The following is a 23,504-nucleotide window of genomic DNA, read 5'->3' as shown; positions in this document are numbered from 1 at the left end:
TATCTTTCTTCATATTGTTATATTATGATATACTATTGTTGTTTTGATAAAGACCTTGAATATACTATAGTGTATGTAAGATGTGGTAGAACATGGGGATGTCTATCATGAAATACATCTTATAGTCACTGTATATTCTAAACTGTTCCTAGTCGATTGAGCCGTCCGATAATAAGGATAAGGATCGCTCGAGTTTGAGACTAGCATTTGCGATGCGGAGTACCACGTTTCATTGGAAGGGAACATGGAGATGTTCGAAGCATGCAAATGGATATTCATAGGATGAATAATCGAACTACCCTATCCGGACTTTCCAAGTGGTTATCACTTATCGAGTGGATAAAGTCCGCGGTTTTGGTTGTACACCATTAGTCCTTACTACTTGAAACATCATGGAGACTCTATATGCTAGTACTGTGCTTTGACTCGTTTACCGACTCTATGGGGGTCATCAGGTGTTGGGATTGGGTACAGTTACAACACATATAGGAGTCGATGCATTGTTGTCAAGGATTCACCACATACTTGCGAGTGTGGATATCCTATGCGATCTGAGGAGATATTAGTGTGACGAATCTCTGGCCAGAGTACTTGATGTGATTTAAGAAATGGTTTCTTAGTAGCACATGCGATGTCACTAATTTGATCTTCAAGATGTATTGCATAGTTATCGAATCTTGAGCGACTCTCGATATACCAATGGTTGTTGATTTGATCGGGATATATGGATGAAGGGACCGTACTGTACGCTAACCAAAATCTACTGGTTCTTGTAGGCACTATCAGTGATACCTAGGGAATCATGGGGCGATGTTGCTAGGCGCTTTACCATGATTCGTTGGGCAAGTCGGAAAGTGTTGTTCCGAGTCACAAGGAGTTGTGAGCCCACGGCTAGCTGTATCCCTGAACCATTGAGGGTCACACAGTGTAATGGAGTTTTAATCCCCGTTGAGATAGTTAAATTTAAAGAGTTAAATTTAATGAATAAAGAAGTTGGACTTCTTAAATAAGAGTAAGGGTGTAGGATTTCCTAAAATGACATAGGGATGGACATTTTTGGAAACCACTGAATTCGGATTCAGGAAAATTTATCTTGACTTTATAATGTGCAGAAATGGTTTCTGTGCACATTGGTGAAATCGGTTCATCAATCGGAGTCACGATGAATTTTATATTAATTTTTGAACGTGCGGGCTTTGCTTGTCGGGCCTCAACTTATGACTAATGGGCCCTAAGCTGTTAGTGGCCTGCATTATAAATAAGTTATTGCAGTACAGAAATTAGACACAACTGGTCATAATTTTGAGAGCAAAATTTCGAAAACCCTAGCCTCCTCTCTCTCAAATTCGGCCGCCCCCCTCCCTTCTCTGCGTGAGAAATTCCGGTCTGTGATTTTGAATTGCAGTCTGGAATAGCGAATCAAATTCGTTTATTCTCTTCGTAGAAAACTTCTGATAGATTTTCTAGTGCAATCTATCAGAGGGATTAAACCTCTATTCCTGGACCTGATTGAAGGAGTTCATCGGTTCCAGGGAGAGACAACAAGAGCAGAGAAATCTGTTGGAGTCCAATAATCTCGATTCGAGATTGAAGGTAAAATTTAATAATTGTTATTTAAATTTTACACACACTTATAATTTAATCGTTGAACGGTTGATACCCACACTATGGAATTGTTCCATAATAAAATTTTTAAACTTCCGCTGCACCGGGTATCAATCGTGATTGATCTGAACGCCAGTTTTCCAACACTTTTGCCTGAGCAACGGCACCAGTGTTGTCGCAGTACACCGGGACTGGATCAACTCCATTAGGAATAACGCCCAACTCTTGGACGAAATTCCTAATCCAAACAGCTTCCTTTGCAGCATCGGATGCAGCAATATATTCTGCCTCAGTGGTTGAATCCGCAGTGCTGTTTTGCTTGGAACTCTTCCAACAAACAGCAGCACCATTGAGCATGAATATAAAACCGGAAGTTGACTTCGAATCATCAACATCGCTTTGGAAGCTAGAGTCGGTATAACCTTCCAATTTTAGTTCTCCACCCCCATAAACCAAGAACATATTCTTAGTCTTTCTCAAATACTTGAGAATGTCTTTCACAGCTTTCCAGTGTGGAAGACCAGGGTTCGATTGATATCTACTTGTAACACTAAGTGCAAAGGCCACGTCAGGACGTGTAGATATCATCGCATACATGATACTACCAATTGCAGATGCATATGGAATGCGTGTCATCGTCTCTATCTCTTCATCATTTTTGGGAGACATGGACTTGGATAGAGACACGCCATGACACATTGGTAGATGTCCTCTCTTAGACTCATCCATCGAGAACCTCTTCACGATGGTATCAATGTATGTGGACTGGGTGAGACCAAGCAATCTTTTCGATCTATCCCGATAGATTTGTATTCCCAATACAAAAGATGCTTCACCCAAGTCCTTCATCGAGAACTTACTCAATAACCATACTTTTGTTGATTGCAACATTCCTACATCATTCCCAATGAGTAGAATGTCATCAACATAAAGTACCAGGAATGTCACAGCACTCCCACTGACCTTCTTATACACACATGGTTCCTCAAGATTCTTAGTAAACCCAAACTCTTTGATTGTACCATCAAATCTGAGGTTCCAGCTCCTAGATGCCTGTTTGATACCATAGATAGATCTCTGAAGTTTGCATACTTTATGCTCACTTCCGATAGATGTGAACCCTTCAGGTTGAGACATGTAAATTTCTTCCTTAATATCCCCATTAAGAAAAGCTGTCTTCACATCCATCTGCCATATTTCATAGTCATACCATGCGGCAATGACAAGCAATATCCTTATGGACTTGAACATTGCGACTGGAGAAAAAGTTTCTTCAAATTCAACTCCTTGCCTTTGAGTATAACCTTTTGCCACCAATCGAGCCTTGAAGGTCAGAACCTTCCCATCCGTCCCAAGCTTCCTCTTGTAAATCCATTTACACCCTATAGGAACAATTCCTTCAGGTGGATCCACAAGATTTCACACTTGGTTCGAATACATGGAATTCATCTCAGATTCCATAGCTTCAAGCCACTTGGATGAATCGGCATCAGACAATGCTTCCTTGAAGGTCCTTGGATCACATCCATGGTCAGGCTCATCTTGGCCCTCTTCAAGAAGCAGACCATACCTCATAGGTGGTCTTGAGATCCTCTCGGATCTTCTAGGAGCTTGTATCTCATCTCTTGGCTGTTCGGGTGTGGGTTCCATAATCGTGGGTGTTTCTCGAGCTTCTTCGAGTTCTATCATCTCCCATTTTCTATCCAATAGAAATTGCTTCTCCAAGAAGGTTGCATTCCTAGAAACAAACACCTTTGTTTCTTTGGGATGATAAAAATAATATCCAACCGAATTCCTTGGATATCCCACGAAGTAGCATAAAATGGATCGAGCATCCAATTTATCTCCCACTATCTGCTTCACATAAGCAGGGCATCCCCATATTCTTAGATAAGAATACTTTGGAGATTTTCCCATCCATATCTCATATGGTGTCTTATCAACTGTCTTTGAATGGACATTGTTCAACAACAGTGCCGCTGTCTCAAGTGCATATCCCCAAAAGGATGGCGGCAACTCCGTGAACCCCATCATAGACCGAACCATGTCCATCAAAGTTCGATTACGACATTCTGAAACACCATTCAATTGAGGTGTACCAGGAGGAGTCCACTGTGAGAGAATCCCATTCTCCCTAAGATACTCTTGGAATTCAGTACTCAAGTACTCACCACCTCGATCCGATCGAAGTGCCTTGATGCTTCGTCCCAATTGTTTTTCTACTTCATTTCTGAATTCTTTGAACTTTTCAAAAGCTTCAGATTTGTATTTCATCAAATACACATACCCATACCTAGAGAAGTCATCGGTAAAGGTAATGAAGTAAGAATGTCCGTGCTTAGTGGTGATGCTAAGTGGACCACACACATCTGTATGGATCAAATCCAAAAATCCCTTGGCTCGCTCCACATGGCCCTTAAAGGGAATTTTGGTCATCTTTCCTTTTAGACAGGGTTCACAAGTAGTAAGAGAATTAATATCAGACATATCAAACATGCCTTCTCCTACTAGCTTGTTCATCCTTTTAAAAGATATATGACCTAATCGAGCATGCCATAAGTGTGCTGGATTTAGAGTATCTTGTATTCTTTTGGATGTTGTTGATATCTCTTGGACATTATACATAGGAATATCTTTTAATTTTAAATTATAGAGATCATTTTCCAATTGTCCTGTACCAACTAAACATTCATTCTTGTAAATATTGCAAACACCTTTGCCAAATAAACAAGAATATCCATCTTTATCAAGCATAGAAATGGAAACAATGTTTTTCACCAAATCTGGTACAAACAAAACATCTCTCAAACATAATTTAAAATCATTGTCCAACAATAAGTAAACATCTCCAATAGCTTTGGCTGCAACTCTTGCCCCATTGCCCATCCTCAAGAAGGTCTCACCATCTCTGAGTCTCCTACTTCTTGCCATCACCTGCAAATCATTACAGAGATGTGAGCCACAGTCGGTATCCAATACCCAAGAAGAAGAGTTAAGTGAAATGTTTACTTCAATGTAGAACATACCTTTTCCAGAACCATTTTGGTCAAGATATTCCTTGCAATTACGCTTCCAATGTCCAGGTTTCTTACAGTGATGACAGACGTCATTAGTCTTGTTAGCCTTAACTGGTGTGGCTACCACAACGGGACTCGGAGCTTGCCTCTTCAAGGGCACATTCTTTTTGGGAGCATGGAAGGAACGCTTCTTTCCCTTCCCATGTGGTCTATTCTTTGAACCAGATGAAGATCCCACATAAAGAACCGACTTCTCTTTCTTGATTGTTGATTCAAACGTAACAAGCATGTTAACCAACTCCTCAAGGGTTGGATCTAACCTGTTCATGTTGAAATTCACCACAAAAGGATCAAATGAGCTAGGCAGTGATAAGAGCAACACGTCTGTGGTCAACTCAGTTGGTAGCACAAGATCCATGCTAACGAGTTTCTCCACGAGCCCAATCAACTTCAGGCCATGCTCATGGACCGAAGCCCCATCTCGCATGCGCAAAGTGATTAGCTCCTTGACAATCGCATGTCGAAGTGGGCGTGTTTGTTCACCAAAGAGTTCTTTGAGATGCAAATGAATGTCAGCAGCATGCTTTGCACTCTCAAAACGTCGCTGAAGCTCATCATTCATAGAAGCCTGCATATAACACTTGGCTTTCAAGTCATGGTCACACCAATCCTTGTAAGTCTGTAGCTCCTCAGGGCTACAATCAGTCGGAGCCGTATCAGGGGGCGACTCATCAAGTGTGTATGCAATCTTTTCCGAGTTCAAGACGATTTTCAGATTTCTTAGCCAATCAAGGTAATTTGGACCGGTCAGTAAATGTTTGTCGAGTATAGTAGATAGCGGATTGCGAATTGATGACATTGTCAAAACTTGTATTGAAAAATAATAACAGATAAATGTCAATGACTATTTTAAAATATTTAATAAGATATAAAGTATGGACTTTAACTTTATAAATATTTACTCCCACTATTTTGACATTTTTACTACCCTCTAGTAAAACGGGAAACTCCTTTCCTCAGTAGGTATATAAGGTCCAATTAGCCAATTACGATCCCGAATAATATCAGCCAATCATAATTTCTAAAAGGTAGTTTCCAATTGCATCTCCATGCAACCCTTACGTAAACTTTTGTCTCACGCTTGATTAGGACCCAATAATATGACGTCGTTCATCTTTACGTGTCAAGCCTTACCCATCGATATCGAACCTTAATGGACGGTCTCCATGAGTTCCCCCAATAATATGAGCCGAAGTCATGGGAGTTCCACGTAGTTCACATCACCATGTCAATGGATGTCACAGCTTTCCGGCATCCAAGCCCCCCCAATATTATGAGCCGAGCATTGAATACGGGTAGCGTTCGTCATGCATCCATTGTCGATGGAAGACATGGAAATTATAAACAAATTTATAATTCCCCTTTTTGGGCTTGATATAAATTTTGAATCTAATTCAAAATGAGGGTTTTTTTTTAATTTTGAAAAAGGTCTCATCATTAATTTTAAAGATCGCCATGTTTGATCGTATGTTTGCCGGATTCATGCAACTTTGTTATTATAAAATAATAACGCACATACTAATTAACAAGGATGATCATTCGCCCCAAAAACTATTTGGCCCGTGTGAGCCAAACACGGGCCTAGGTCCAATTCCTAGGGAATGCATGAGATGAAAATGCAACAATTACATAAGCTTCCAATATTTACATGTCTTGGATCTTCATAATTCATCATGGCCCACCATCTTCCAATCTTGAACTTCCGCTATCAAATATTTTACATGAAAATATCCATGGCAAATAGGGATACATCTCATGGGGTGGGAACGGGCCATAAACCAAGACCACTTTGTAATTTGATAATTATTACAACCATTCAACACAAAATATCCTAGCATACACCTAGCAAATTGGTCTTGGGCTTTTAATCATCCTTCATGCATAATATCACATATCATACACCATCAATTAATTATCTCAATAATTAATTGATCAAATATTATATATCTTGGTCCAATCACTAACCACCACAATTATAAAATAAATTAACAAAATAAACAAACACCTTTGTTTACTTTCAAATTAATTTATTTATAATTGAATTTTTTGTAAATCACAATTTACTATAAATAATCAAAGTCACACTTTAACTATTTATTTTATGAGAAAAATCACATATTATAAAGTTTAATTTTTCATAAAAATCAACTATAATATATTTAACAATTTAGGGCCTATGACACATGATATTCCAAAACACCTTTTGAAAAACTCAAGTCGTCATAGTCGTCACCGAAACTCCGTCGCCGGATTCCGGCCAAAAAATTTTTTTTTTTTATTAAAAATATGGGGCAGCCCACAGCTGCCCCTAGGACACCTTCGGGCAGCCCAAGGGCTGCCCAAAAATAAAAAAAATAATTTTTATAAAATTTGCCCTAAAAGTTAAAATATTGATTTTCTCATTCGGTTAGAAATTGACCTCAACATAATATCCAACAAATACTACACAAAAGAGTAACCTAGGCTCTGATACCACTGAAGGGGATCGGTTAACTCGTGCCCGGAAACGCAGCGGAAATATAAAATTTTTGATAAAATAAATCCGAGCACTTGTGTAGTATTCAAAACTCAAACAACCATAGGGTGTTTATAATTTTACCTATCAATCTCAAAGATTGATTTATGGCTCCAACCAAGTTGATAAACAACTAAGCTCTTGAAAAGGGTAGACTCATTCTACAAGCTTCCAAGAGCACTCCTTGCTCAAAATGGATTCAACTCTTCGAGCCTCCGAATTAGGTCCACGACAAGACGATCTAAATCCACTCTAAATATGCACTAGAATATTTAGAGGATTTTTCATTGAGATATCATTTTAATTCTCCCTCAAAATGAAAGAAAAAATTGGAGAAATTGCAATGGAGTGTTCGGCTACTTCAAAAAATTGGAATGGAATGTATTATATGTGTGTATATATTATTCCAAATAATATATTAAAGGAGAGGGATTAATGAGTACAATTAAGCCATGCATGGAAAATTGCAAGACATGCATGGAAAATTGCAAACTATCTTACAACCCTTCAAATTCCATACAAACACATATATATATCATATATATATATATATATACACGCCTATATATATATACATATATAAATATATATATATTCAATTGTCATTTGAACTTATTTTTAATTAATTATTAAACCTAAACCCATTTATGTTTAATCAATTAATTAAATTTAACTTGAACCCATTCAAGTCCACTAGTATCAATAATTATACAACACTATATTAATTTGAGCTCTACTAGACTCAATAGTGTTTAATTAATTCAACACTTGAATTAATTTAATTATTTGTACATTAAAATGTCTACTAGTGTTAAATTAATTCAACACTTGAATTAATTAACTAAGTTCAAAATAATAGTTTAGAAAATCACCATTTTCATAAACTAATTATTTTAAGTCAACTTTTAATCTTGAAACACATTCACAAATTAAAAGTTACTTATTCCGTTCATTCTCCAATTTAGAAGTCAAACTTCTAATTTATTTTACTTATAAACTCCTTTATAAGTTGTTCAACACAATGAACTAATTTTAATCTCAACGGGATCTAGAAAGCTAGTACTTGTGTGACCCTCAATGGTTCACTGATACAACTAGCAGTGGGTTCACATCTCCATGTGATTCAGGATCAACAAGTCCCTTATATGAGCATACCCTAGATAGCTCCATTCTTATTAATCAACACATTGATAATAAGAACGTCAGAAAACTCAAGTCTGATAGTACCCAACCAGTCATGTAAACATCTAGCAGCATTACTTACATGACTCCATAGATATCAAATGATAGTGCCTGCAAGAACCAATCAATTATGGTTAGCGTACAGTACGGTCCCTTCAACTCATATATCCCGACCGATTCGACAACCATTGGTTTATCGAGAGTTGTCATTGAATCGATAACTATGTGTCATGCCGTAGTTGCATCGAAAGTGTAATTCAAGAAACTCCTTTCTTAATTACCACTTATTCTGATCAGAGATTTCAAGCTACGTATGCATGATATAACATAGGATATCCATACCCGTAGGTAAGCGGTGAATCTCCGACTGCAATGCATTGACTCCTATATGTTTCGTCACAACACCCAACATTGCCACCTGATGACCCCAGATGAGTCGGTAAACAAGTCAAAGTGAAGCACTCGCATATAGAGTCTCCATGTTGTCCCGGGTTATAGGACTAATGGTGTACAACCATAAACTAGGACTTCTCCACTCGATAAGTGAGAACCACTTGGAAAATCCTTTAGAGAGGGTTGTTTAGTGAACTCTACAAGGAGCACCTATTTGCATGCTTGGACATCTCCATGTCCCCTACCAATGAAACATGGTACTCACATCGCAAATACTAGTCTCAAGCTCGAGCGGCCTTTATCCTTCTTTATGGCGGCTGAATCGACTAGGAACAGTTTAGAGTATACAGTATTCCAAATATGAGTTTCATGATAGTCATCACATGACCATCTCATATTCTTTCTACTATTTGTATATTCAAGGGATTTATCTATGCAGGTTGCATGGGTATAAAGATAAAGATGTGCCAAATTAAATAATGTCAAATATTATTAAAATAAAGATTGTCATACAAGAGTTCTCTCAAGGACCATCGGCCAACACATTGGCTCGACGGGCACCTACTCTAACAGCTAGTGGACGAAAGTCGGGAACTATTAGCCAAATACTTTGCTTAGGTGTTTCCAGCATTATTCTCGGGGGTTTTTCCTTTAGTTGTGATCCGACGAGTGTTGTCAATTTCAATGAGCATTAGCAGGATTAGCGTCACTTGTTCGTGGGATGAGACAACAGCTGAGACCTGTAGCTTTTAGGGTCTGGCGAGATTGTTGTCACTAATCTCACAGTATATTTCTGAAGTGCTGTGCCATTGAGATGTTAGAATCGATCGGGATGGATCTGGAAATTAGTTGGATTGTCGCATGTGTGGAGAACATCGTGTAGATTCGAGGAACCAATTTTGTTCATCCTAGTAGTGAGCCAAGTGTGACAAGAGTTTGTTGTTATCCATGGTTGGATAACCGATGTTTTAAGCTCAGATGTTACCTCGAGTGATGAGACGGATGTGACCATTCAATACAAACTACTAATTTTGAGGATGACGTTATTCCATAGAAGTGTTCGGCATGATGGTAGTATATTTTCGAGGTGTCGACCTGAGGACTTCATAAAATAAAGGATCGAGTAAAATGACGTTGTCATAATTTGTGTTCGTCGGCAAGGAGTTTACCAATTGTTCGCATGGTAGTATCCTTTTGGGAATTATTAGTAAACATCGAGCGGGATAAGTACGAAAGGTATGTATTTTTATACTAAGGAGTTACAGAACGTGCGGTTTTTCGTGGCAATATGACCAGTGGAAATCGTTAGGATGATATCTCTAGTAGTGAGATTCATATCACGATGGATTGTGATCAGTCGAGTGTTACACAGGTTGAGATCATACCACTACAGATGTAATATGAGGTTGTCAGATACAGAGAGTGGTATGCAGCAATAATAGCACTTTGCTAGTGAGTGTCAGGGTATTGGTCATTCCTTTTTGCAAAGATTATTCCTGTTTGGAAGTGAGAACCTTATCCTTAGTTAAGGGGAGTAACTCGGGTGAGTATTCTGATATAGGGATCTCTAATAATTGACTCTAATATTAAAATTTTTAGATAGTTGGTGATAGGAGTCGTTTTTGTGCGTTATTTTGCATGTTTTGTGTTTGTTTTGAATTCGTTTCGTTTACGTTGTGTCTGTTCCTTACCGTTCTTGTTCTGTTTTTTTGTTTTATTGTGTTTGTAGTTACTCCTCTGGTTTATTTATTTATACTGCAGAAAATCACTAGAAAATGCTGATTTATAGTGAGAAGGCGTTGCACGCATACGGCCGTGAGGAAAGCAAGAGAAGGACTTTATATTTCTGGAAAAAGACAAGGCACTCGGGCATCACTTTTCTACCGCCCGCACGCACTCCCGTTTGAAGAAAAACCCTTGAGGCAGAGCTCAGGCACTCGGGCGGCTCTTTTCTACCGCTCGGGCGCCTGCACGTAATTTTGGAAAATATTTTATTTCGGGTAATTTGTTTGACGAGGACTCTTGGGCCATATAAATAGGATGTTGTTAAATGGTTTTGAGGGTTGGACACACGCACAGACACAGGGGGAGGCGGCTCTGAATATTGAAGATTTCTTATCTCCGTTGGGAGTTTTTCTCTTCATATTTTCTGAATTTTTATGTTAAGCATTGTTTTTAGATTGAATTTTGTAATGATGTTCAGTAGCTAAACTTTTATTTTGTTGGAATCAAGGCGATCCGAAACCCAAAACACTGTAGTGTGATTGAATCACCGGACGTATTGAGATTTGATTTATGTTTATAATTGATTTTATCATGTGTTTTTCTCTATGTTGATGATTAGCTACCCTTAACATAGATTCGTAAATTGTGAATTGTTGTCGAGAGATAGGTTCATAATTAGGACGAATGATAGAATCCATGGACTTAAAATATGCATAGAGATATGGTATTTAGTACATGTTGATAGCCATAGACCACCAGGTTGAAAGTTGTAGAATTCATAGAACGCAAAGCAATCGGTCGTGATAAATAATTAGAGAGATTTAATTGTTTCACTGATTTGATTAGTTTGGCATAACCTCGAGAGAGAGTGTCAATGTTACAGAGATTTCTGTCAAACTTATGCGCATTAATTAAGTTCCAATCGTCCAGTTCAATTAGGGGGAAGGTGAACCGAAATTCCAACAAAAATCTTTTTAAATTGTTATTTCTTTTAGTGGTGCAAATTGGTTTCGTGGTTGTGAAATTTAGATTTATTTACATTGAGTTCTTAGTGTTAAATGTTAGATAGAATCCAAAATCAAATTTTCGATACTTTGTGTAGTTAAAAATCAAAGAAACAAATTATTATTGTTTGGTCCCTGAGGACGATACTCGTACTCAGTACATCTTATTATAACTTGAATCGTGCACTTGCGATTATTTCGACTGGAATTGAGAGATTTTTAGAGCATATTTAAGTGTTAGTATTCCGTCAATCAAGTTTTTGGCGCCGTTGCCGGGGACTATTGAGATTTTAATTTGTTTTATTTGGTTTTTCTCTATTACAATTTTAATCACTCTTTTCAATCTGTGATCTGCAGGATTATCTTGTAGTGCATGCGACACTCATCTGAAGAACTAGTGCCTTTTGATCCAGAAATCGAGAGAACTTTTCACAGAAGAAGAAGAAGGCAACAACAAGAAGAAATGGAAGAAGAACAAGAACAAGAACAACCAGTTTACATATCCATGATGGATCTCGCCTTACCGAACATCGAAAGTTCTAGACCAAGCATCATCAGGACAACTGTAGCAGCAAATCACTTTGAGATAAAACCTGTTATTCTTCAAATGATTCAGAACACACTTCAATTTGGCGGGACTGTCATTGATGAACCCTATGTGCACCTCACAAATTTTCTGGAAATTTGTGATACATTCAAGATACAAGGAGTTTTTGATGACGCTATTCGTTTGCGTTTATTCCCTTTTTCAGTACGAGATAAGGCGAAAGCATGGCTGACAAATTTACCTGCAGGTTCCATCATGACTTGGGATGACCTGGCGAAGTCTTTCCTCACCAAATACTTTCCACCATCTAAGTCAATGAAACTTAGAACTGACATCACAACTTTTTCCCAAGGAGAACAGGGAACATTTTATGAAGCATGGGAGCGCTACAAAGATCTACTGAGGAGATGTCCACACCACCAATTACCAGACGGTCTTGTGGTACAAACTTTTTATATGGTCTTTCTCACTCTAATTGTACCATGTTAGATGCAGCTGCAGGTGGAAATTTACTGCGAAAATCGTCAGAGGATGGTTATGAATTAATTGAGGAAATGGAATCTAGTAGCTATGACCCTTTATCTGAAAGGAGTGCAGCCCGGAAATCTAATGGGATTCATCAGGTTGATGCATTCACATCAGTGGCCGCTCAACTTGAAGTCATGAACAAGAGAATTGAGGAACTGAGTATAGGAAACTCTGTGATGCGAGTTCAAGAAGTATGGTGTGAAAAATGTGGTGCAGAACATTTCACGAAAGACTGTCAAACATTTTCTCAACCAGAGGGAGTTATGGCAAGTCACATGGGGAATCAAAATCGCCTAAGGAATGACCCATTCTCGAACTCCTATAATCCAGGGTGGAGACAACATCCAAATTTCTCGTGGAGTGGACAGAACAATAAGACAAATGGGAATCAGAACTACGGCAGACAGCCTCAAGAAGGGAAATCGAGTTTAGAGCAGATGATGCAGCAATTCATATCATCTACTGAAACCCATATGCAGAATCAAGATTCTTCGATAAAGAATCTGGAGAATCAGATAGGGCAATTGGCCAAAACAATTTCCAGCAGAGATCAGGGTACCTTGCCGAGTGACACGGAGAAGAATCTGAAGGAGCAGGTAAAAGCAATTGAACTGAGGAGTGGGAAGACAATAGAGCCTGCACCACAGGTCGAGAAAGAGTCGGAATTGGCTACATCAACAAGAATTGCAGGTAAGTCATCTATCTCAACACTTTCACCTACTTCACAGCAAAAATTGTTGTGCCACCACCATTTCCTGCAGCCCTAAAGAAGGCAAAACTAGATTCTCAGTTTGGAAAATTCCTAGAAGTATTCAAGAAATTGAATATTAATATTCCCTTTGTCGATGCACTGATGCAAATTCCATGTTATGCAAAGTTCTTGAAAGAGATCCTCTCCAACAAGAGGAAACTGGAGGAGCATGCAATGATTAGTCTGACTGAGAATTGCTCAGCACTGGTGCAAAATAAAATCCCATTAAAGCAAAAAGATCCAGGGAGTTTCTCTATCCCTTGTGTGATTAATGATATTCAATTTCATAAAGATTTATGTGATTTGGGTGCTAGTATAAATCTAATGCCTTACTCTGTGTTCAGGAAATTGAGTTTGGGAGAACCAAAGTCCACCAGAATGTCGTTACAACTGCCAGACAGGTCCATAAAATATCCACGGGGGATAATCGAAGACGTGCTTGTAAAATTAGACAAATTCATCTTCCCCGTGGACTTCGTGGTGTTAGATATGGAAGAGGATTTGGACATGCCACTCATATTGGGTAGACCCTTCCTGGCGACAGGAAAGGCATTAATAGATGTCCAGAAAGGAGAGTTGCTGTTAAGAGTGGGAGAAGAGAAAATTTCGTTTGACGTTTTTAATGCTTTAAAATTTTCTCAGAATAATGAATAATGTTTTCAACTGGATGTAGTGGACTCACTGTTATTTGATTATGTGCAGGATACTTTTCAGGAACCAATAGAAGCTACACTTATCTCTGAGCAAGTGGACATTCTCAGTGATGGAATTGAAGAGATGACAACATATTTGAATGACAACCAGTCATGGAGAAGAGGTGGAAAGCTTAGACTTGAAGACCTTGGTGACCGGAAGGATTTAGTCCTCCAAAAACCAAGCCTTGAGGAACCACCTACTGTGGAATTGAAACCATTACCTGTCCATCTCAAATACATGTTTTTAGGTGAGAATGATAAGTTACCTGTTATAATATCTTCCTTTTTGACAGGTGAGATGGAGGCTAGACTAATGGAGGTTCTCAAGAAACACAAGAGTGTGTTTGCCTGGAAAGTGGCGGATATCAAAGGAATCAATCCATCCTTATGCATGCACAAGATTTTAATGGAAGAGAACATCAACCCATTGTTCCAACCACAAAGGAGATTGAATCCAAAAATGCAGGAAGTTGTAAAAGCTGAAACGATCAAACTTCTGGATGCAAGTATCATTTATCCTATATCTGATAGTCCATGGGTGAGTCCGGTGCAGTGTGTACCAAAGAAGAGGGGAATTACTGTCATACATAATGAGAAAAATGAACTGATACCCACTAGGATAGTTACAGGTTGGCGTGTGTGCATAGACTATAGAAAACTAAATGACGCAACCCGTAAGGATCATTTTCCCCTCCTCTTCATTGATCAAATGGTGGAGAGACTGGCTTGGTATGAGTTTTACTATTTTTTAGATGGGTATTCAGGATACAATCAAATAGCGATTGCACCTGAAGACCAGGATAAAACGACTTTCACTTGCCCATATGGTACGTTTGCCTATAGACGTATGCCTTTCGGGTTATGTAACGCTCCTATTACTTTTCAGAGGTGCATTACTGCCATTTTTTATGATATGGTCGAAAAATTTTAAGAAATTTTCATGGATGATTTCTCTATTTTTGGCAAATCTTTTGATGCATGTCTGCATAACTTGAATTCTGTTTTAATGAGATGCGAGGAGACAAATTTGGTACTGAACTGGGAGAAGTGCCATTTCATGTTGACAGAAGGTATAGTATTGGGTCACCGAATTTCTGAGCAGGGGATCGAGGTGGACAAAGCCAAGGTGCACGTTATTCAAAATTTTCCTCCAACTACGACAGTCAAGGGAGTCAGAAGTTTCCTGGGCCATGCCGGCTTCTATCGGCGGTTTATTAAGGATTTTTCAAAAATTGCGAAACCTCTTTCTTCTTTGCTAATGAAAGATGCCCCTTTTGACTTTGATTCAAATTGTTTGCAGGCCTTTGAAGTGTTGAAAGAAAGACTGGTGACTGCACCAATACTTACATCACCAAACTGGGATCTCCCATTTGAAGTCATGTGCGATGCAAATGACTCTGCTGTTGGCGCAGTGCTTGGCCAACGAATAGAAAAGGTATTCAAAACTATTTACTATGCTAGCAAGACTCTTAATGAAGCTCAACTAAATTATGCCACCACTAAAAAAAAGTTGTTAGCTGTAGTATTTGCACTGGATAAATTTCATTCATACCTTGTACTCTCAAAAATCACATTATACACAGATCACTCTGCTATTAAGCACTTGTTGGCAAAGAAAGATGCGAAAACTAGACTGATTAGGTGGATCTTACTTTTGCAAGAATTTGATTTAGAGATCAGGGATAAGAAAGGTGTTGAAAATGTAGTAGCTGATCAGCTATCTAGATTAGAATGCATTGCTGATGGTGCAACAAATGAGATAGAGGACACAGATGATTGGTTCCCTGATGAAAAACTTTTTGCCATAGAATGTTCACCATGGTATGCTAATTTTGCGAATTATCTAGTCACAAGCACACTCCCACATAATCTGTCTTTCCATCAGAAGAAAAAATTTTTATCAGATGACAAGCATTATTTTTGGGAGAAACCGTTTTTGTTTAAAATATGTTCTGACTCAATGATACGGAGATGTGTGGCGGAAGGAGAAATGCAAAGCATCCTCAGTAATTGTCATGATCGTGAGGTAGGTGGCCATGCTGGGCCAGTCAAAACAGCAGCAAATGTACTTGAATGTGGGTTCTATTGGCCCAATCTCTTTAAGGATGCGCGCTTGTTTGTATTATCTTGTGATAGATGTCAACGGACAGGTAATATCTCAAACCGAAATGAAATGCCTTTAAATAATATCATTGAGTGTGAGATATTTGATGTATGTGGAATTGACTTCATGGGACGAATTCCAATTTTTATGACAAAAAAATACATTCTGGTCGCAGTCGATTATGTTTCAAAATGGGTAGAGGCTGAAGCTTATGCGACAAATGATGCACAGGTTGTACTGAAATTTTTGAAGAAAATTATTTTTAATTGGTTTGGTACACCCCGTGCAATCATTAGTGATGGTGGCACCCACTTTTGCAATAAACTTTTTGACAAACTCTTAAAAAAATATGGTTTCAAGCATAAAGTCTCTACCCCATATCACCCCTAGACCAGTGGCCAAGTGGAAGTGTCCAATCGAGAAATCGAACAGATTTTTGAGAAAAGTGTGAGTACTAATCGGAAAGATTGGGAACTTCGACTTGATGATGCCTTATGGTCCTATAGGACCGCGTATAAAACACCTATAGGCACTTCCCCTTATAGACTGTTAATTGGAAAGGCATGCCATTTACCTGTTGAGTTAGAACACAGAGCATATTGGGCTACTAAGATCTTAAACATTGAATTTGCTGCTACATGTGAAAAGAGATTGTTGGAGCTTAATCAACCGGAGGAATTCCGCGACAGTGCATATGATATGGCGGTTTCGTACAAGGAACGAACCAAGAGAATACATGACAGGCGCATTCGTCAGCGGGAATTCAAGGAAGGAGATGTTGTGTAGTAACCCGCATTTCTGATTAGTGATTAAATGAGTAATTAATCACGTGATCATGTTTAGATTAAGTAAAACATGATTAAGTAAGTTCTTGTTGGGATAACGGACTTCAGAAATGGATTCATAGCACTCGAATTAGTTGAATTGGTTCAGCAGGATCGGACGGTCCGAAGAAGAAGTTCGGACGATCCGAAGTGGATCGGAAGCTCCGTGCCAGGATCGGAGGCTCCGATCGAGTTCGGACGCTCCGTCGGCAAGATCGAAAGCTCCGATCTAGACCAGGGCACACGTAATCGCTTATGTCAGCAAGGTGACATCATGGCTGACATAATATTGAGTGATCGGAGGCTCCGATTGAGTTCGAACGGTTCGAACCGGGTTCGGAGGCTCAGAACGTTGCCTATAAATAGAGGGTCCGAGAATTCATTTTCTCGCACCAATTTCCTCTCTTCTCTCTGATTCCTAAGCCTTGTAACTCAGATCTAGGGAGATCTAGGCGTCCTACGGGGAATCCAGAAGTGGCTTAGTGATCTGGACGTCGTCGCGGAGCTTTGGCCTAGTTTTGAGGCTATCGACAGCAAAGGGCTAACGACGTACGTAGGTATAGCTTTGGCATCCTAAAAATATTTAGGAGTATGATTTAGCTTAGTTAAGGCTTTTAGAGATTAATTGTTGATGCACGGATATTTGCATTGTAGAAGCAGTAGACTGGACTAGTAGGCTTGGAGTCTAGGTCAGTGGAGCTAGGTTTGACCAGCGGTGTTAGAGGTATGTAAGTACTGACCGAGATAGCCAGCATGATATATTTGCTTATATGTTGCATGAGTATAGTGATATATGTTTTATCATGTTTTAGCATATTTTACCGCCTTAGCACATACATGATTTTACATGTGACTGCATCCGGTGAGATGTGAGTCATTGACAGTGTGAGACCTCGGTTCTAAACATCTAATCAAGGAGTAGACAATAATTAAGCATACAAGATCCAAGAACTAAAAGCAAAGCCAAAACAAAAGAAGAAATATATATTTTTTTTTAAAGGGGCTGCGCTCGGGCGGCCATAAACTGCCGCTCGAGCGCGCCCTACTCCTTGGCGCTACTGTAATACTCGGAATGGGGGTGCGCTCGGGCTGTTAAAAAATGCAACTCGAGCGCCCTCCTACAGCAGAAACAGGACAGCAGAATTGATGCTAAAACTCAAGTCCAAAACCATCAACTAATAATCAAGCATTACAATCATGAATTCTCCAACTAATACATGAAGTTCTAGAGTTGATCAAATGTCCAAAAGGCTAGAACATGCAATGAACATATCTCAACAAGGCTATTACAATACGAATACAAACATAAGAAGTTCGAATTCTAACATGCTACTATCTATACTAGATGAACATGCTGACACGACTTCTAAACCGAGTCTCACTACTAGCTCTCCCTCTTGAAGCTAACCATGCCTCTTCTGACTTGGTCCTGCCCCACCTGTTGCCAAGTACACATACAAAACAAAGCAACAGCCGGAAAATCGGTGAGAATGATAATCCCAGTAAAAGCAACATATCAAATAATGGATATACAACATGCTATCAAAACAACATATTCAAGTCGAAGCTAACGATATGCATGTATTTAAAACCAGGATATCGACTCTGATAACAAGGGAGTGCTGCTCTGCTTTTGGGATCCTGAGGATGAGATCACGTAACAACTCACCGACTCTCCCAATCGAGGTGGTGCCACGTATCCCACTCCTCTAGACTTTGAGCAACCATAATGAGTATGCTAGCACTAGGCGAAATACTACAACCTAGGCCACTCAATCATAGTTCACAAACGTTTAAACAAAAAGGGCGGTTCTGCCCGCTGAAAACAAGATTGGCTCAAGATGAATGCATAACATAAATATAACACATAAGTCATTTAACAAAAGCCAATACAATCAAACAAGACACAAGTTCCTCATGCTAGAACAAGTGTAGATGCAAGTATGTGAGTTCAAAAGGGAAAACTCGAGAACCACAGTCCCGAGTATGCTATTCCTCTACGATGACTGCTTTTACCTTTCAAAGCAGTAGCTCCCAAGTCTGGATACGCTACAAAGAGATTGTATCAAAATCTAACCAATCTATACAACAACAAGGTAATGGTTCAAGGTAAACTCTATATACCATTCTTCGTTCAAATCTCTGAAACGATCAAACAGTTGCTAACTCAGGGCTTGAAAACTCCAAACGAATCTGTTCAGATACAAGAGATGATTGATCAATAACCACGATCAACTTACAAGCCAAGTTCGTAACTCAAAAACGGTTCGAAATCTCCAAAACTCAAGCCGATGGAATAACGGCTATAACTGAACAAACCAGCAACGCAGACAGCAGTTCAATACCGATAACAATTCAATTCAATGCTAATACAACAACAACAAGACAAACCCAACAAATCTCAAAACCATGATTTTCAAAAATGGCTTCCAAAAATCATAACAATTCCGAACGTCGCTCTATTTCAAAACCGAAAGATAATAAACGATCAGAACTCTGAAGAGAACAACATACTCGAATCTAGAACGATTCTAACAACATCCAAAAACTAGAATGTATCGGATCGAAGAAGAACTTACAATATAACAGAGCTCTCACTGCAGTGATCACTAATCTTCCTTCAGAAATAAATTCCAACGGCCGGATCGAGCTTGGACTGAAATCAGAAAGCTTGAAAGCTCAATGAATCGGCTTCAATGGAGGGAGGTGATGCAATGGAGGTGATGGAGAAGAGAATGGGTCCAAAAGCCTTATAAATATCTATAAAAACCGATAATTGCGTTTTAGTCCCTAAAAAATCCAATTTTTGCAAAAAAGACCCTGATCAAAATCAAACGGGCTCGAGAACTCTACAATCTCTGATTAACTCAAATAAATTCATTTAAGATAAAAAACGGGGCGTTACAAATCTCCCCCACTAAGAAGAGATTTCGTCCTCGAAATCCACAAGAACCACAACTCATAAGAAAGAATAAAGAACTAAAGACAGTAAGAAAAACTCACGTCATCCGAATAACTCTGGAAAACGCTGTCTCATGTCAGACTCTGTCTCCCAAGTCGCTTCCTCGACTTCGTGACGACTCCACTGCACTTTCACCAACGGAATCAACTTGGTTCTGAGTTGCTTTACTTTCCGATCAAGGATCTGAATCGGTCATTCAAAATAGCTCAAAGTCTCGTCTAACTCGGCTTCGTCAGGCTGAAGGATATGAAAAATATCTGGTTGATACTTTCGCAGCATAGAGACATGAAAAACGTCGTGAATACCAGATAAAGACGGAGGAAGTGCAAGTCTGTAGGCAAGATCGCCTATCTTCTCGAGAATCTCGTACGGCCCGATGAATCTCGGAGATAACTTCCCTCTCTTACCGAATCTGACAGTGCCTCTGAAAGGAGAAATCTTAAGGAAAACACGGTCTCCCTGCTCAAAACTCAGTGGTCGACGTCTGACATTTGCATACTTTGCCTGTCTATCTTGAGCTGACTTCATTCTGGTCTGAATGATCTTAACCTGCTCTGCCATATCTCTAAGCATATCCGGTCCCAAATCTGGTGACTCGGACAAATCATCCCAAAACAACGGAGATCGGCATTTCTTACCGTACAATGCCTCAAAAGGCGCCATACCGATACTCGCTTGGAAGCTGTTGTTGTAAGAAAACTAGACAAGAGGCAAAGAATCCTGCCAACTAGTGCCAAAGTCTAGCACTACCGCTCGCAGCATATCCTCTAACGTCTGGATAGTCCGCTCTGACTGTCCATCGGTCTGAGGATGATAAGTTGTACTCAGATGCAATCGAGTACCAAGTGCCCCCTGAAGACTGTGCCAAAAGTGAGAAGTGAATCTAGGATCTCTGTCTGAAACGATCGACTTCGGCACACCATGCAATCTCACAACATTGCTAACATACAACTCAGCCATCTGATCATGACAATACGTCATCCTGTACGGAATAAAACACGCAGACTTCGTCAATCGGTCGATCACTACCCAAATAGCATCGCATCCTCGAACGGATCGTGGTATCTTCGTGACAAATCCATAGAAATGTGATCCCATTTCCATTTAGGAACAGATAGGCTGTGCAAAAGACCACCTGGTTGCTTCCGCTCTGCTTTCACTTGCTGACAATTCAAACACCGAGATACAAACCTCGCGATGTTGCTCTTCATTCTCTTCCACCAAAACTGAATCTTCAGGTCGTTGTACATCTTACGACCTTCAGGATGAATGCTGAACCGACTGCAATGAGCCTCTCGGAGAATACGCTGTCTCAACTTCGGAACATCAGGCACAACAAGACGGTTATTCACAAACAAGACTTCATCTCTAACCTGGAATTCAGACTGATGCCCAGATCTGACTTTCTCTACTGAAACCTGAATGCTCGGCTCAGACTTCTGTGCTTCTCTGATTGCAACAAACAATTCCGGTTCGGCTTGAATAGCAAACACTCTGATAGTCTCCCTATCTGTTTCAAACTCTAAACCAGAAGTGCAACAATGATCGATCAACTGAGAAACACCAATAGTAGAAAGAGATAAAGAACATAGCTTTCGGCTCAATGCATCTGCAACTGCATTCGACTTTCCCGGATAATACTTGATTTCACAGTCGAAATCCTTCAACAGGTCTAACCATATTCTCTGTCTCATATTCAACTCTGCCTGAGAAAACAAGTACTTAAGACTCTTATGATCAAAAAAGATCTCGAAGGACTCACCATAAAGATAGTGACGCCAGATCTTCAAAGCAAAGACGATCGCAGCTAGTTCAAGATCATGAACCGGATAACGAGTCTCGTGCGGTTTCAGCTGCCTCGATGCATACGCCACCACATGCTTACTCTGCATAAGAACACAACCCAAGCCTCGGTTAGAAGCATCACAATAGACTGTGAAACCTCCAGTACCCTTCGGAATAGAAAGAATTGTAGCACTGGTCAGTCTCCTCTTCAGATCAACGAAGCTAGCCTCACAATCTGGAGTCCAAACAAAAGGTGCATTCTTCTGAGTCAGCTGGGTAATTGGCTTGGCAATAGACAAGAAACCTTCGATGAAACGACGGTAATAACCAGCTAAACCCATGAAGCTTCGGATCTCAGGTACTGATGTCGGTCTAGGCCAATTCATAACCGCTTCTATCTTGCTGGGATCGACAGAAATCCCATCTTCAGAAATGATATGACCGAGAAAAACAACTCGATCTAACCAGAATTCACACTTGGACAACTTGGCAAACAACTGCTCAACTCGCAAAATCTGCAAGACGATTCTCAAGTGCTCTGCATGGTCAGTACGGTTCTTCGAGTAGATAAGAATATCATCAATGAAAATAATGACGAACTCATCTAAATAACGCTGAAAGATACGGTTCATCAAACCCATAAAAACCGCTGGGGCATTGGTCAAACAGAACGGCATGACTATAAACTCAAAGTGACCATACCCCGTCCTGAATGCGGTCTTAGGAACGTCTTCCTCTCGCACTCTCAACTGGTGATAACCTGACCTCAGATCAATCTTAGAGTAGACAGAAGAACCCTGCAGTTGATCAAACAAGTCATCTATTCTGGGTAAAGGATACCTGTTCTTGACTGTAGCCTGATTCAATTGGCGGTAGTCGATACAGAGCCGCATAGAACCATCCTTCTTTCGAACGAATAGAACAAGAGCACCCCAAGGTGATACACTAGGTCTGATGTATCCCTTGGCAATAAAATCCTCAAGCTGCTCCTTCAACTCTCTCAATTCAACGAGTGTCATACGATACGGAGCTTTTGAAATAGGTTGAGTACCTAGCACTAAGTCAATACTGAATTCGACTTCTCGAATAGGCGGCAATCCAGGAACATCTTCCGGAAACACATCCGCAAAATCTCTAACCACTGGTATATCGACCAAAGCTGGGCTAGATTTCAGTACATCAACTGCATACACCAAAAATCCTTCTGCACCTCTCTGTAGCAAACGAGTCATAGATAACACTGAAATCAAAGGAATTCTAGATCGAGAACCCTTACCAAAGAATTTCCACTCGTCTTCCATTTCAGGTCTGAACCTGACAACATTCTGGAAACAATCAACTGTTTCCCTGTATGTGGTCAAAGCATCTATACCGACAATACAATCAAAATCTGACAACCCAAGCACAATACAGTCGAATTCTAACAAATTCCCCTCAAAACAAAGTTCACAGTTCCTGACTAGTCTGACAGAAACAATTCCTCCACCCAAAGGTGAAGTGACAGCTACTACTGTAGGCAACAATTCAGTTGGCAAAGCATGCAATAATACAAATTTCTCAGAGATAAAGGAATGGGAAGCACCTGTATCTATCAAAACATGAGCAGAATGACCAAAAATCGAACAGTTACCTGCTATAACATCATCAGGTGCTGCCTGAGCCTGATCCTCTGTCAAAGCAAAGACTCGTTCTTGCTGTCTCGGAGGCTGATTTGCACTAGTTTTACCTCCCTGTCTGTTCTGCTGCTGAGGCTGGAAAGAGTGCACTGCAGAAGACTGCCTCTCAGGCTGAGCTGCAGGTCTAGACG

General features: G+C 39.8%; 1 non-coding gene across 1 annotated transcript; it reads right to left on the bottom strand.

The window, feature by feature from the left end:
* Positions 1 to 12,366: 12,366 nt before the first annotated feature.
* LOC140870006 (small nucleolar RNA R71) lies at positions 12,367 to 12,473 on the bottom strand. Its single transcript, XR_012146992.1, has one exon. It is a non-coding gene; the product is annotated as a small nucleolar RNA R71 (small nucleolar RNA).
* Positions 12,474 to 23,504: the final 11,031 nt, after the last annotated feature.

This window comes from Henckelia pumila, chromosome 4, assembly GCF_033568475.1.
Source record: "Henckelia pumila isolate YLH828 chromosome 4, ASM3356847v2, whole genome shotgun sequence".
NCBI lineage: Eukaryota > Viridiplantae > Streptophyta > Magnoliopsida > Lamiales > Gesneriaceae > Henckelia > Henckelia pumila.
The sequence above is the reverse complement of the archived record's forward strand: the minus strand, read 5'-3'. Positions and strand labels throughout refer to the sequence as shown.